Here is a 15,834-nt window from a genome sequence, read left to right on the forward strand (position 1 = left end):
TCAGGATTACCAGGAGTCACAGAGATTAAATTTCACCCCTTCTACAGTGGCTTGACTTCTACACAACTTGATTCTTAGATTATTTGCATATGCTGTAGATACGTACCATCCTTTTTGCAACAGAATTAAGCTCTGAAAAGTTTAACTTGGAGAGATCTGCCTCACCCATTCAAACCCTGTGCTGATTTGGCTTAAGCCAGCTCTTGTGATTTGAGAATGCAATATGTCCATTGAGATCACTTTTCTTATGTCAGTGTTTTACTTCTTCGTGTCTCCAATTATTATTTTTTGTAAAAAAAAAAAAAAAGTAAAAAAGGGAGTTTTAGTAAATTAGTATTTTCCACTGAAATATGTATGCTTATGATAGAAAATTCCAATCATTCAGATAGAACTGAGGTTAATTGTAAAGTATTCTGTATATAGATCTATAGAAGAGAATTTTGAGCTCTTTGTACAAGCTACAGATAGTAAAAATACAACATAATCACCTTATTTGCTATTTAACCAAAAAATGTTTCTTGATTCCTGGGTTGTTTTTTTTTGTTTTGGCTCCAGTCTTACTTGTGCAGTTCCTGTGGTCAGTCCCACATCCTGCAAATGATGAAAGAAATGAGGAGAAGTAATGGCAGAGCTGGCAATATCTTTGAGGCCTCAAAAGTGGATCCATAGCACAGCTGGGGCATCCTGCTCTGCCAAAACTTTTAGAAGCACTTCTGTCCCACACCTGAGTATTTGGGCTCAGCCAAGATACATTGAGTGGAATCTGGGAGAGGAATATTGAGTTTCTACTGATTTCAAAAGAGTCCATCTTTCAAGCAGATGAAAGATGGAAGACCTACAGGTGTCCTGGGTCATGGCAAAGGCTTCAAAACTTACTAATTTTATGTCCCCTTCTTGAAGTCTGCTGTGTTTACCTGGATGTTTATAGGGTAATGGGAGAAAGGTTGCTTCATTATTTACCCAAGCCTTATGAAGTGTTACAGCACAAGTAGAGCAGTAACAACCCTGCTGTGACAAATCAAACTTAATGACTGAACAGAAGTATTACAGGTATGTTCCAAACCAGGGTAGATCATAGTAAGAGCTGTCCAGTTTATACAGTAGTGCTCTGTCCCTATTTCCAGGTTCTGAATTTCTCTAATGAAAATGCCCTAATTGTGGTCTTCCAGTGCCCGAAGACAGCCTACAGGAAAGATGGAAAGAGACTTTTGACAAGGGCTTGCAGTGACAGGACAAGGGAGAATGGATTCAAACTGGAAAAGAGTAAGTTTAGATTTTGTATTAGGAAGAAATTCTTTACTGTGAAGGTGTTGAGGCCCTTGGCAGAGCCTGTCCAGAGAAGTTGTGGATGCCTCATCCCTGGAAGTGTCCAGGGCCAGGTTGGATGGGGCTCTGAACAACCTGACCTAGTAGAAGATGTCCCTCTCCATGGCAGGGAAATTGGAAGTAGATGATCTTTAAGGTCCCTTCCAACCCAAACCATTCTACGATTCTATGAAAAAAAACCAACTTCATTTTAATGACAAAAGGTCAGATTGTGCCATCAGTTTATAAGTGGATTTGGCTGTAGCCACTTTAACCTTCATTAGCAATAGGAAAGGCAGATTTAAGACTATTTTAATAATTCTTAAAATTCGTAAACAGAGAGGAAAAAGATTTCTGCTCTAGGTCAGTGAAAATTAGTGAGGTCCTTGATCCAAGGCACAGACTAAGGAACACTACCCGAAAAACTCTCCCTTTGAGAGGAAAAAGGAAACAAGCTAAAAAAATATGCTTGATGTTTTTGAAGTTCAAAACCTCACTGCAAGTAGGAAGCTTTTAACTTTCTCTTTTGTTGCCAAATGCCAGCAGGCAGCCATAGCTATCAATTCCTTCACATCCTATACAGTTGCATTACGTATAATGAGAGGAGAGTGGCAGGTAAGGAGTTTGTTATCCCCTGGGACACTTCAATGGGAGTACAGACTCCCCTGATTTGTGTTTCATCCTTAATTGCTTCTGAAATTACTTTGATGTGTGTAAAACTATCTGTTTCACGTGTCATGGAATCATATTCTTGCTCAATGTATTGCTTCTTATTTTTGGACATAGAGCAGTGAAATTTTGCATACAGAGTTATCTTGCCAAAAGGTAAAAAATAAATCTTTAAAAATTCCTGGGGAATACTTTTTTTGCAGTTAGCAGCATACAATGGAACTGCCACAGTGATACAACTAAATAACCAAGCTATCATGGCTCTACTGACAGGTAAAAGAAAATAATCCAAGACATCTGCCTCCTCAACAGACTTCTTTTAAACTAAAAATAGTTCATTTGAAATTATTTCAGCTATTGAGGTATGATGCAAAGAGACCTGTTTTGGGAAATGAAACAGTTAAAATGATTTGTAAGTTGTCAACCCAGTACACCAAAGCTTGCAGGTGATGAATCACTGGGCACAGTCCCAGGCTTTCAGTACTTTTGGTACAGCAGGATTTTTCTGGGTGTAGGCTGTAGTCAGGGGGGAATCAGGACTAGTTCCAGATGGTCTTCTTTTTGGACACCTGCTGTCCTGTCCTGTTAATTCCTGATATGGGAGCAGGGAGGCTGGCATGGCTCAGGTGAGGCTCCAGTACACTGTTGTGCTCCTGCACTTTGAATGATGTATTTCTGCACAGCCTCTTTCCTGGTGAATCACCGTGCTGTAGGAGCACTTATATCAGTGCCAAATGTAGAATCCCCACAGGGACGAGAACAGCATGGGAGTAATACCTAATTAAAACTGCAATGAAGTAGGTCAGCTAATATTTCACAAACAACAGCAAGCGTTCTGATTGTTAATAGTTCAGAGCCCCTGTATTTACTCCGAGCAACAACAAAAAAATATATGTTGCCTAGAAATGTAATGAAAGCACAAGCTGAAAACACTTGCCACAGTGGATTACAATTGTAAATATTCAAGGCCTCCAATGAGAACTGTACTTTAACTCCTGCCAATACCTTCACCAGTGGATTAATGCTGTTATTCCCCTCCTTCCTCAGGACTGCAGGAGGATTGCCAGAAGAAGGTTAAGCAGCTTCAGGTGAAAGAGCAGATGATAAAGCCCTGCTTTCAGCCACAAAGTAAAGCTATAGTAAGGAAAGGTAATCCCACTCTCAGATGCCACAATTGCTTATAATGTTATAGGACTGTTTTCAGATGTCCCAGATTCAGACTTCAGCCAAATCTCCTGGGTCTTACTGGCCTGCAAATGTAAGTGAGATCTGATCCTTTCCTCTGAAATTCATCACCTTTTTTGACTTAGGGTGGAAGGAGCAAGAAAAGTAGCAGCATTTTTAGTTTCAGTGCAGTCAATGAACTTCCATGACTGATGAACGTTTGTAATAATAGTGTTCAAAATGTTAATATTTTTAAACTGAGAACAAACATTCACTATTTGATTAATTGTGGGCTATAATTAGTTAAACAAAGAAATATCTAGAGGTTTCTCTGTGGTAGAGGATCCCATTAAGCTGGAACACAGCTCTTTGCCTTTGACCATCTCTTCCCAAATGTCTTGCAACTTATCCAAAAGAATTTCACGCAGGAAGTAGGTTCTTTTGCTTACAGCTGCTGTCAGCCCATGTTTCAGAGAAGAGATCTATTTGAGCAGCACACAATTCTTTGATGTGAAAAAAATGCACAAAACATTATTTTCGCTTATAAATACTAACAAATCAGTCTAGGACGAAACACCATAAATTCTATGCATCAATTTTTATGCATCCTTATTTATATTCATAGGAAAGAGACAAGGGGCTAATGGAGTCTTGGTTAACCCCTGCCTTTTTGAAACAAAAAACCCCAAACAGACAAAAAAGAGATGTCTTTGATACCTTGAAGAAGGCTGAACTCTGATCTCTCTACTGCTTTGCACTTGGTTGCTCTGCTTAAATGATGCAGATTCCCTTTGGAAGGAAAGGGGAATTGAGTCTCAAAGAAGCTATGACATGCTGGAGCTCATTTCATTCCCAAGAGGAAGGGATCCTGTATGGTACCAAATCCACACCTTACCCTGCAGTGACTCTGCTGATGGGGCTGCCCTTGGATGGGGGCTGAAGGTCATAACAGGTGGCCTGAGGGTGTGTTTTAAGTTAAAAGCAGTAAAACAGTCTGTGCTGTGGGGAGGGTGAGGTAATGTTTCCCCTCCTCCCGGGATGAGCTGTAGATTTTCCTAGTGCTGATCTGATGGGCTGTTCTCTACATTTGGTGGAATGAGTGGCACTTTATTACATTAGGTGATATAATTGAAGTAAATGTGGCATGAGTCATCTGAGTGGTTATGTATGCAGAGAAGGATGACTTTAAAATTAAGTCTGTGAAGGAAAGACCTACAAGGAATGCAGAAGATTTCTAGCATTGCCTTTTTTTTTTTTTTTTTTTTTTTTTTTTTTTTTTTTTTTTTAATTTGAAGAAGTCCTTAGCAGCAAAAAGGGAATTTTGCTAGAAGTCATTCAAAGGATTTGCCCTGCCCAAATTTGGTCATTTTCCATTCATGCAATATGTGAGCTATGAAAATAAGGAAGTTCCTAATGAAAGAGGGGAAAACAGTGGCTTTAGAGTTGGGTGAGATTGCCTATCAAAGGCAGAGGCTGACCCTGCCCACACATGTAGAAACTGAGATGTTTTTGCTGTCAGAAAGCACAGGCTATTTCTCCAGGACTGGCAGAATTCCTTTACTTGTGGTGGACTGGTCCTGACCCTGAAAAACTCATACAATATTGCATAGGTGGCATCAGAATCTTGATCCAATGCCACAGAGAACTTACCCTGAAAAAAATAAATTCTCTGAAACATAACTAGGACAAAGTAGGAGTCACATGCCAAATAGCTCCATGCAAGCAGCAGTCCAGGCAGGTGCTAGAGCACAGCATCACCAGCATGCAGAAACTTCTGACTGCTCATACAAATACAGCACCAGCTCTTGCAAGGTCTCAGGGCTGAAGTGTTTCTATTTAGTTAAAATGACCCACATTTAAAGTGAACAGGATGGAGCTTTTCACACACTAATGAGAAGAAATCGCCTTAGCCAATCGCAGTGTGCCAGCCATCGTGCCTGCTTTATAAATGAGATTAATGACTCAATTTGCAGTAAATGCTTCAGCAAGGAGAAACTTATTTTGTTATACTAATTGTGTCACATATGTGCCTCCAAACACCAACTGTGCGGAGCTGGATTTCCCTGTGGCGCACAGGACCACTGGGCTCTGTTGGTTTATTAATGCCATTGCCCTGATTTCTGTGCTGCTACTGATCATTTTGATCTTTGTGTTCAGTGCTGCAGCATAAATGCTGGTGATGGCAAAAATTATTGTGTAGTATAATCCTGCCCATTAGTGAAAAGACGAGAGTCTGTCTCTAACATAAGCTGTTCAAACCTATTTTCCCCGCTATCATGAGCAAAACTCTAAAGTTATTTACTTAGGCTTTCAATTCATTTTTAATTGTAATGAAATGATGAATAATTGCCAGGGCCTCTAATTTGTTCAGCAGCTACTGTGATTTAAAGGCTTTTTACAAAATTTAAATGTTGTCCACTTATAGGGTATACCGTATTACTTTAATGAAGTAAATGAATTTAGAGTTTCATCAAACTAATCATTACACTTACTTTTACATTTGTTCCCATGTTGCTAACAGGTTTGTTAATGTGTGAGAAAACAGGATTTGCTGACAATGGACCAACATCCACAGCAGGTGCAAATTAACCTTGCCACGCTGAAATCTGCAACTTGTTTTACACCAGCTAAAGCTCTGCCTCAGTTCACTCTTTACCATCCTGTTATTCTGGTTTTGATATTGGATATAATTTTCTTCACGTTTTTCGTGCTTTTACACCACTGTAGTTTTGATGTCAGTGGATTTACTCAGAACTCACTGTGGGGCTAGTAAAAGAATTGCACCTAAGGATCCCATGAAGGGACTTTCTTTCCAATGGCAAATGTTAAATTCCCTCCCCAAGTTTTGTTTACAAATATGTTTGGTGTGTAGTGTAGGTGTGAATAGCTTGTTTGGCTGTGGAATTATTTTTATGAGTTTGTTTCCATGCTTCATGCCTTGTTAAACGTGCTTCTGATTTCAGCTGAAGCTATTAGGAGTTGCTGTATACAGAGGCTCCCTGTGAGCTCTCTACCATTTACAGTGAGAAAGGACAGTATTTATTTAATTTAGTGTCTTCACAAAATGCTGGAATGAGGAGTACTGTCCCATTGTCTGGGGAGTATTTGCATTTCCAAAGTGGTCTATGAAAAATCCAAAGTAGACACTCGTGCCTTTGAAGCCTACAAAGCAACACACAGCATAAGAGCAGCCTCTTTGTTGCCCATCCTGAAAAACACTGAAATATTGTGTCAGGTTCTTTATTGAAAGTTAGCATGCCCCTCAGCTTCATCCTATCCTCCTAAGCTCAGCCTCGTGACAGCAGTAAAAATGATTAGTTTGTGCTCTATTATATTTAGGTGACAGTCTTGGACAATAAACCGCGTGTTACTGAGTTCAGGGGCTTTCACCAAGCGTGATGTACGGCCTGCAGATGGCCCTGAAGATGGGGCAGGGACAATTCCCTTCTGTAGGATGGTTTATGCCTGAAGCACCACTGTAAGGGTGTACCTGGCTGTGCTTCTTGTGCCCATGTCACACACAGCCACGGAGCAGTGCCGTGGAAAACATGGACCACTCTCAGGGGGCTGCAGGGTGTGCCCTCTGCAGCCTCACAGTGATGATCTCTGCAGGAAAAAGGTTATGGAATTTTGGGATCTGGTGAGCCTCTGTGTGTGTAAAGCTTTGGTTATGATATGTAGCATATTGCCTTGCTTTATAGAAGAGCCTTGCAGTCTGGAATATTGCACTCTCAAATTTGTAATACTCTGCTGTGCATGGTTACTAGGTTCCTCCTGCTTAGGAAGTCTCCCTGAAGGAAGAACAAACTATATTAAAATGAACCCCCAAACTCTGAGAGTGTCAGTGTGGCATCAGGTGAAAATGTTTCTCAGAGATATACTGCAAGTGCAAATATTCTGACTTCTTGCAGTAAAGGCTTCTGACTTTAAAGGTTTTCCTTGTCAGGGGGAATATGTTTGTATTCTGACCTAACAGCTCTCTGGTGGTGGAGGGAGGTCTCAGAATATAAAGAGAACTTTAAAAAGTCATATGATACAGTGATTGTCAGTTTGTGTAAAAGGGAATTCAACAATGTAGAAGTGTAAGGATTTACTAAAGGAGTTTGGATAGCTCCTCCTAGTTTTCTACCTCAGTAATTCCCATCTCTGGCTTCTGTGCCATGGTGTGAAAAGATCTGCGTCCCCAGATCAGCATATGGATTTTTGTTCCGATGCTTCTGTCTCTTACCTTAATGGTGAGGAGATGGAGATAAAACATGGTGCTGTGCTGAGCTGAGAAGGGTGTATTTAGTGCTCTATATGCTGCCTAATGCAATGGATTTTTTTCTGCCATGTAACCTTATCCTGGGAGAGGTGATTTGATTGCAGCATGGTTGCAATTAACTCCAGAAAGCTGGACAATCCTGGGCAAGGCTAATCTTGTTAACACCATACTACTGGAAGGGGCTATTTAATACCATTCTAAAAACAATGTAAGACCTAAGATATTTGATTAAAAGAGTTTGTATAATTTATATTATTACTGTATGAGAAATCTCAAGTTGTACCTCTTTTTAAAAATGAAGGCTTGACAACAGTGTTTCTTTTTATTTGCACAGAAATACAGATGTACGACATAAACAAATACACCAGGTTTGCAGCTCTGCAAAGTTGTCTGGTTCTTGTGTTCTTTTGTAGACTATCAGGGGAGAAAAGAACCAAAACCCAAGTGAATTGATCATTCCTTTACTCTCAGAATAATTTCTGTTAAGCACTGTTATTTTTCCTACCAGGTTTCCAGCCAAAGCTGGCAGGCTTCTTTCTGTTAATCTCTGTGGTTTGCTCTCCTATTTCCTATACATTTTTTAGCTGCTGGGTGGATGCTATTATGGCACATCCAACCTTTGGTATAAATAATTTATTCAGAAGGTTCAGTATGTTATAACGTGCATGAAGCATCTTGCATTTATTTTTAATGCTTTTGCTTTCCTGAGAGCTTTCTACATCCAAAGCTACCGCCAGAGAAAACTGTCAATCTTCAAGCAGAAGGGAGAAACTTTTAGACCATATCATTCTATTTTTCTAGCTATAAATCATATGCTTCTGGTGAAGAGTGGAGCAAATGGTTATTATTTACCATTTTGAAGAACCTGGCTTGGATGATGTGAAAATGTCTGTTTGCATTTGGTGTGAAGCGTCTGTAAGCAACTCCCTGTGCTCACAAGCTTGTGAGTGGTGTGCTGGTCCCCTGTGGGAAGCCAGTGAAATTATGGAAGTATTGAAGGGCAGTTGGGTGACTGATAGATTAAGTGCTAAAAACATAAAAAGAGGTGTAGCCTGGGCAACAGCCTGGGAGTGCCTTGGAACTAGAGCACAACCAGGGGATGAATCCACCCTGTATGATAGATGGAAAGAAGTTCAGTTCAGTGGGAAAAGGTGAGCTAGGGAGCTGACCCCAGCAAGGAGTGGGGACAATGGTCATAGGAATGATATTTTAAATATTTTAAGCATTACCTACTGAAAATATTAGTGGTGGAGTGAGGCTGTTCAGTTTTTATTGAGGTGGGGGGATGTGGAGAGAGTGAGATGGGGGAGTTGTCAGGTTTTTTGTAGATCTTAGAAGTTTGTTTGACATACCATCCTTGTATTTATGCTGATTTAACCATAAAACCATGTTATGATTTAAAATTAAGCAAATTTGCCTTATGTGAGGTGTATAAAATATTAAATTAGTATCTACCTTGTCTGCAGATAACACAGATAGTGGCACAGGAGTGCAAGAGACACTGTCTCTAGTGGCTTCCCCTGAAAACAGGAGCCTGCTGCTCCTCAGAGTTTCTGTTCATGTGCTGGTCTGTGACATAATCCTGTGACTTGCAGAGTTTCTCAGGAAAGAGGGCTCGTAATAGAGCGAATAATGTCCAAGGGAGATTGAAAGAGGATGTGAAACTTTGGGAGTGAAATCAATGGACAGATTCAACAATGATAAAAGGAAATGTTCCGTGCATGCTTGTTTAGCATGTACAGGGATTTAACTCTATATTGGCCTTTTAAGAGGCTTGTGCAATATGATGCAGTAAAATTGGAACCAGTGGCTGCAGCAGTTTAACACAGACTTTTGAACTATTTGCATGCCCAAGTCTCTTCAATAACAACATTATAGGGGCACTTCATGGCTGAAAATCAGTCCTGAGATGTGAAAAGTGCAATGACAGCAACTGTTACAAGGCACATCACAGTTCAGTGGCTGGAAAGTGAAGTTGAGCTAATTCAGTTTCTGCATAAGAGGGAGATTTCCAGGTACAAGGAAAGAGCAGGAACAAAGGAGATTCTCCATAGGAACAAGAAAATTAAGTGATGAGATAGTTTACCTGATGAATGGACACAAGGAGTTTTCAAATTAATTCTGAGGAGTATTTTAGTCTGGTCTGACTCTGTAGATTATTGAGGAAGCTAAAATTTTCAGCTTCAGTATCAGTGTATTTTGTTTCTCTATTCAGCTAGTTACCGTATCTTGTACTTCAGCCAATTGTCTGCAGGCCTTAAAGAGCATGGTTTAATTTTTTTCATTTTAATTTTTTTTCTCCTCCTTAAATGCAGAAATAGGGAGAGGCAACCAGAGCTGGAAAGAGACCAGAACTCAAAACATAAATTGTTATGGATGGGAGCTGCTCAGTCCATTCTCTGCTTCATAATTCTTAGCTACCTGAGAATGATGATATTTCTCTAACATGCTCAAGATCAAATTCTAATCTATTTTAATGAGAGGTTTTGTCTCAGTGAATGGGCTGTGCCTTTCAGCAGATCAAACTCTATAATGTAATGGTCTTTTCTGGTTTTAGCATTAGCCAATAGAGTCTAGTTCAGTCTCTACCAAATACTGCTGTGCTTGTGTTGTTAAATTGCATTGTTTGTACGAATACATTTCATGAAAATGCCAGTGCTGAGCAATACTATGAGCTAATGGAGGTGCATTGAAATTAAATTGAATTGAAATGGATTTAAAGTGTTACACCCACTTAAATTAGTTGGGAATTTGGTCTGCAGCATATGATGTCTAACATAGTATTGAAAAAACTAAAATCCTCAAACAGCAAGTGCTACAGCATATCAGCTGTGTTCCCTCTAAAACAACAAATTTATGTACTGTGCCATGACTCCCTAAAAAAAACTAAATTCTGACACAGAACACAAATATATCATGACTTCTGTATCTGTTTCTGCCAGTAGTGTTCTTGCCTTGGCTTGATTGAACCAGCAAATTAAAGCTGGATTACTTTTTTTTTTTTTCTTAAATCTTTCAGTAGATCAGGTGTAATTCATACTTCCATTGCTTTGTTTCTTCATTAACTTTAGTTAATTTACTCTAGGATTGCACTGGACTGAGTGGAAACAGAATCACATCTATAGACTTAAGCTTGATTTTTAGATTTTGTAGTTGCTTACAAGAAAATCAGGCAAAATTAAGTAGAGAATGATATTAGAAAATGTGGAATTACTTTCAGGATTTTTCTTTTCTTTTTTTTAAAGTACTATTTCCAGGAGATCAATCTTTTCATTACCCTGTGCTTTCATCCCAGTGATGAGAATGTATAGCAGTAAGCCCAATAGCACTGGCTATTGCCTCCTCTGCAGCGTGTGGATGCCATGAAATGTGCTGATTCCAATATGTGAGGCTTTTATTCACAGCCTTCATGGTTCTCTAAGTGTATCAGTACTTTCTAAATATGCCATATGCCTTACCACTTGGGAAACTATTTCCCTGTGCCTGTCCCATTTGTAGAAGTTGACACAAGCAGCAAATGCCACTAGCAGTCTAAGACTAAAATGAACTATTCTGGTAGGTCTTTGCTTTCTGTGCATTTGCTGTGCTTTACTTGCCTCTGGCAAGTTACAAATGAGAGTAAGAAACATGACTTTTTGAGAGAAAACAAGCCACAGCCTTATAAGAAAAGGAGCAATAAATAATCTGGGTAAACATTCCTTGCCGTGCAGCATTACCTACACCTACAATCCTGCACAAGCTGTTTTTGGCACAATATGGGCCTGATTTTTCCTTTGCTGTGCTGCAGTGACTTCACTGAAGTCCATGGGCCTGTTTTTGCAGAACATAAATTTCCAAGTCTGCCTGTGAGCTGCCTGCCAGCTTTGATTTGGGTGCTGCTTAGACATCAGAGCATGCCCAGTAGCTGTCAGTGAGCACTCATGCCTAAAAACTCTATCACTGTGGCAGAACTTATGTTCTGTCACTGGCACACAGTGTGTGAGCTCTACTGGTGCCATGACCAAGTGTAGACACTGATAAATCCAAGACACTCCTTTATATCCACACCTTTATGGATACCAAAGCTGTTATGGATAACAAAGTTGATATGAGCAGCCATACAGAGTGATAAAGCACAAACCTGCTGGATAGGTGCTGGCTGAGGTGGGGTTGAGCTTCTGGAAAGGAGCCCTTTTCAGATATAATTGATATTCAACAGACTTGCCTGCATGACAAGTGTTTGAAGTGCAGAAGCTGTGAACACATCGCAGGAACAACCAGGAAGCAAAGAGTTTTTGAAGGAATCTGACTTTGTATCACACATAGGTAAGTCCTTCTGACATAAGAGAAATCTAGAGCCTAGAGAAATCCCTGGAGGAAGCTGTGGTTAAATCAGCAGAATTTACATGCAGATAAAAATTGCTTAGCCAGCTGCACCATTCTTCCAGCAGCACCAGCCTGGTCCTTGAAGTTTATTGCCTACTGCTGTGTGCTGAGTTCCAATTGTCAGATTAATGTAGTTCTACAGCAGTGAGGCTCCTGCATCCCTGCTTCAAAGGCAGGTGGTAGTTTTCCTTTCACTGCTTTTTTGGAAGACGCAATACATGCATGCTGGCTGAACTTTTATTGGTCCTCTGTACTGCTCATAAATCACTTCTGAGGCTGTATAGGGTTGCATAAGCTCAGATTGTCCCACTCTAGCTGTGGACCTAAGCACAGTGCTGGGGTCCATCCCAGGGGGATTGCCATACACTCCATGGTATCTCTGCCCCCAGGGATGAAGGTGTTTTTACTCTGAAATCGTGGTGACAACACACAGCCTGTATCCTTAGCTGGGCAGGGAAGGAAATTGGCTCTGCAGGCATCCTACAACAAGCAACCCAGACCCCAAAAGAGGCCTTGCTCAGAAGCAGATTGTGCTTTAGTTGTTTGTTCTCCAGTCGGCAAAGCTGCAGCACTCTGTGGATGGAGGCGCAGAACAGGCCCAAGCCCTGTGTTCAGCACTAGACAGGACAGAAACCTCAGGACATTTTTTGTAGCAACTTGTCATTTAACAGGATGTGAGCCAGCTGGCATCTCTCCTCTGTGGCCTTGTCAGCAAGGCTCTTGTTCCATCCTGAATCTATTATGGCTAATTTTCCCTTGACTGCATGTTCAGTTTGCTGCTCCTGTTGCTGTGCCTCATCAACAGCCCTCCTCTGATGTTCTGGATAAACTTTTCCTTTGTCAGTACCCCAGTAAAGGGGGTGTCTGCATCATTCCAGTACCTTGATGGCAGCAGGCTTCATTTATCATAAAAAGCCCATGTAATCCAAATTTTTGTCTTGTATCCCCCTACTTCTCTGCATACCACTGTAGAGCTTTTTTCTCCTGTGCTATATTATTATTTGAGCTGCTACCTCTTATTCCTTCTTTGAAGTCTTATTCACGACCACCTTTGCCCTCTGAAACTGCTGTCCTTAAAGTTTCTGATGTCCCTTCTAACCTAGCGAGACGTAAGTGGGAAGAAAGGGGTTTGTCCCAATATCTGTTTCCAAGAATCCATTCTTGCAGGAAAAGAAATGAAGCTCTATTTACAGAAGTCCCAGATCAAACACCTCAGATTGCTGCTAGAGCAAGGATCTCACTTCAGGTTTATCCCTTTGCTAATGATTTTGTTATCAATGAGGGTGTTGATTCAGTGAGTGTCTAATGTTTTTTGGTCATCAATTATCTCTCCATGGCTTGCTTTCATTCAGCCTTGGAACAGAAATTCCCCAGACACCAGATGATTCATGGACACCTGCAGACAGCTGGAAGTCTGACTTAGCACTGCCATCATTTGCTGTTAGGTCCACGATCATCTGTGTGTGTAAAATGCGACAAGTGTAAAGAGCAGAGCAACCTAAAGACAGGCTCTAGCAGTATGAGAGCAATAAGAAAGTAATTTCTTCTTGGGAACCTCTACCATTAGACTGCACCAATGCATCCCCAGCCCCTTATTTAAAGCAGGTGGTGCAAGCTCCAGGCATTAGGCGGGGATCCTGGATTGTCAGTCATTGTCTCATCCTCACCTGGAGCATGAGGATCCGTGTAATGAGGACCAAGCTCCTGACCCAGCCAGCCAAGCCTCAGTGCCAAGAGCTGGGAGGCAATGAGGCAGCAGCCAGAGCTGTCTGCCCTTTGTCTCTCTTACAGCTAACAGCTTTTATGCCTGAGGAAGGAATGAGAAAGCACTTTATTTAAATAGTGTGTTATACAGCCTGGTGTGTGTACGTGCTTTCCCACATGCAGGGAGGGCAGCTTTAGGGGGAAGTTGTTTTCACCTCTGGTGGAAAAAACTGCTTGTTTGCCAATAAGCTTAACAAATTGTTAACTAAAACAGAATCCAGTCTATACAGAAGACTAACTGCTGGTACTTAAAAAAAATGTAGCCCTTCAGCAGCCCATCTCATGTACACATGTCTTTGAGGCACAAGAGAGGTAAAGCAATTCCCATCTTGCCCTGCTTCGTTGTATTAAGGGACCTTGAGAACAGGAAATGGCTTCTAGAAATGTGGAGCTCTCCAAAAGACAGACTTTCCCATTAATGTCAGTGAAATGATTTCTAGTTTCATAATAAACCCCCTCTGCATAATTCTTCCACTATACATCCCATAAAAATTCCGCCGGCATGGAACGAAAGGCAAAAGGGGAGAGAGGGGGGGAAAAAAGTCAGAAGGGAGACAGGGGGAAAAAAAACCAAAACAAACAAAATTAATCAGATTACTTGTAGACTGGGAAACTTAGAATGAGTGTACCCTGCCCTAGAAAAGAAATGGTTGAAACCACATCATATTTATTTCAGCAGTGTGGATGAGAGATGGTGTGTTGTGTTATGTTCTCTACTTCATATTCCATTTTCTCCCTCTGCTGGCAGTCGGAGACAGCAAAGCTGCAGCTAATAGAAAACAACAGAACTCTCAAAAGGCTGAAGCATTCAGGAATCTCAAAACTCTGCGGAATATGCCGAGAAATTAGGTCGTACCATACTTGAGTCCAATTAGTGCTGGAAATGGCTGACAGTCATCCCCTGTACAGAGCAGAATAATTCCTAGAGAAGATTAGTGCAGCTAAATGCAACCCTCTTTCTTTTCAAGCGACAGTGGATGGTGTCACATGCTCATAAGGGCTGCATAATCAAACCTGGAAGTTACTTTTATACATCTATATATATATATATATATATATATAATTATTTATTTATTTTTAATTTTTTTTTCAAAGAAGAACTTCAGGTCTGTAATTTTAAAAATAATATTTCTTTTCTTTAGGTTACAATCATGTACTGTGTACTTCTATGGGTTACTGATTCTTTGCCTTTTTTTTCATTTGTTTTGAAAATATTTTTTATAATATACAGACCTAAGGGGAAAACCTTGCTAGAGCAGCTGTAAGAAAAAGATTCTGTACTATGTATTAAAAAAAAGGAAAGGATTAATTTTGTTCCATAGAAGTTCTTTGAAACAATGGGCTTTTACATAAATTAAAGCTTCCTGGCAGTACATATTTATTAATAATACTGCCCTATAGGAGGAAGTAAGTGTTACAGGCTTAGTTAAAAGGAATAGATGGCAAGTAAGAATATAATCTTGCCTATAATGCAGATACTACCTTCTGCTCTATAGGACTGGAGTATTAACCTTGCAAATAATGTTATACTAATGACTACAAACCATAAACTATAAATCTTATAAATACATATCGACCTGGCATGGAAATGTTTCTATATTCCCTGTAGCAAGACAGAATCACTGGTATTGAATTAATAGCATTAAGCTTTTTAACTGTTCTTTGAGATATTGTAGTAAATATTATAGTCATTTTATGGTTGAATAAATGGAGGCAGAAAAGAGTTTGTTTAACAGCCCAGAAGTGCAGATTTCTAATCCTCCTTTTATTGATACACATATTAAAGACAGGTGGAGTTTTTTTTTCTCTTGAAGGGATGCATTTAAAGCAAGAGCTGATGAGATTTAGAGAAGTGAAGTGCATTTAGTAGAAATTTAGCTAGGGGAAAATGCTGGCAGATGCTAAGGAATATTCAAGTTAAACAAAGACATCTGTGAGCAGTGGCAGTGCTGGGAGAACAATTCTGTAGTCAGCAGTAAAGGAGACCTGAGTTAGAGCTGCCATGGCTGGCAGAGGTTGGGACTGGGATGTGAGGAAAATTTACAGAAGTTCTGTAGCTCAGCTGATGGAGCCAGACAAAAGCACAGGAAGTTTATAAATAGGGAAGACTTCAAAACATAGCACTAATAGTGGTAGAAAGTTTAGGAATAAGAACATCCTGAGGTTTTTTTATACCTTCTCACAATTGTTTTGTTGTCTGCCCAAACCTGGAACATCTCAATGGGTGGTGCTTCTTCAGCACAGGCTGCTTTCCTGCCGCGTGCAGTTGGTCTTTGGAGATGGACAGAGATGCTTCTCTGTTG

Source organism: Zosterops lateralis (genome assembly GCF_965231275.1).
Source record: "Zosterops lateralis genome assembly, chromosome: 3".
Taxonomy (NCBI): Eukaryota; Metazoa; Chordata; class Aves; order Passeriformes; family Zosteropidae; genus Zosterops; species Zosterops lateralis.